The sequence below is a fragment of the Alligator sinensis genome, unplaced genomic scaffold (genome assembly GCF_000455745.1).
Source record: "Alligator sinensis unplaced genomic scaffold, ASM45574v1 scaffold20_2, whole genome shotgun sequence".
In the NCBI taxonomy this organism is placed as follows: domain Eukaryota; kingdom Metazoa; phylum Chordata; order Crocodylia; family Alligatoridae; genus Alligator; species Alligator sinensis.
The window spans coordinates 365,701-366,791 of NW_005842012.1; positions in this window are offsets into that span (position 1 = coordinate 365,701).

Genomic DNA, 1,091 nt, shown 5'->3' on the forward strand with positions numbered 1-1,091 from the left:
TGGACCCCAGCATTCATCCCTGCCTGTGGCAGGGGGTCAGGCTAGATGATCTGATCAGGTCCCTCCTGACCCTAGCTACTATGATACTATGATACTTTTGATTCCAGAAATGCAGCCACATGCCTGTGGTGGCCCAGACCAGAAGTCGGGGGGGGCACTAGAGCACACCTCCCTGCTCAGCTGGAGCAGACAGCTTGGGCCAAGGCTAGCCTACCCACCCTGCAAGGAGGGTTTGCAGGGGAGGTGCAAAGCATCCTGGGATGTTGGGGGACTGTGAGTGTAACTGGAATCTGGAGGGGATCTGGGATAAAAGTTCAATAAACCAATTTAACCTATATCAGTTAAGTCTGAGTCTACATCCATCCAGGTTTATCTTAAACCGCTTTTGAAAATGATTTATGAACACTGAACTTACGTTGTGCTACAGATTTAAACTGGTTTCCAATCACTTATACCAGTTTAGGGGTATTTTCCATCCCTAGCCTCAATCATTATATCACATTCTGCCTATTTGAATGAGGCGTACTCTGGGCACATCTCCATGTGCACATTTAATGCACAGTAACTGAAATTACTGCGCAGTACAGGCACGCATCTACATGTGCATGCCCATACTGAGCAGTAAATATGTCGACTTATGCTGACTTGAGCGTAAATTTGATATATTATGCAGATATCAAATTTATGCCCGATTAGTTACTGCTCACTAATGCACATGTAGCCACCTTCACTGTGCAGTAACACTGCATGTAGACTGACTTGGGACTAACTTTAGCCCCAAATCAATCCACACACAGCATTAGTGCACTTTAATGCCTGCACATTTAGATGCCAATCTATTCCCACTTACTGTGCATTAATTTTCTGTGCAGTAAATTTAAGCCAGTGTAAATGCATGTGTAGATGTCCTCTGTGCAGAATGTCAGGCCAGATTTCAAGATCCCTGCTCCCACAATTTAGGTCCAGATTTTTGGCACTGCTAGTCTCTGAGCTCTTTGAAAATATAGTTAGGTAGAAAAGAGCAACTTTTGGTAGCTAAGTTCTTGTAAAAAAATCTGGCACCTACTGTTCAGGTACAGGCTGTTACATTG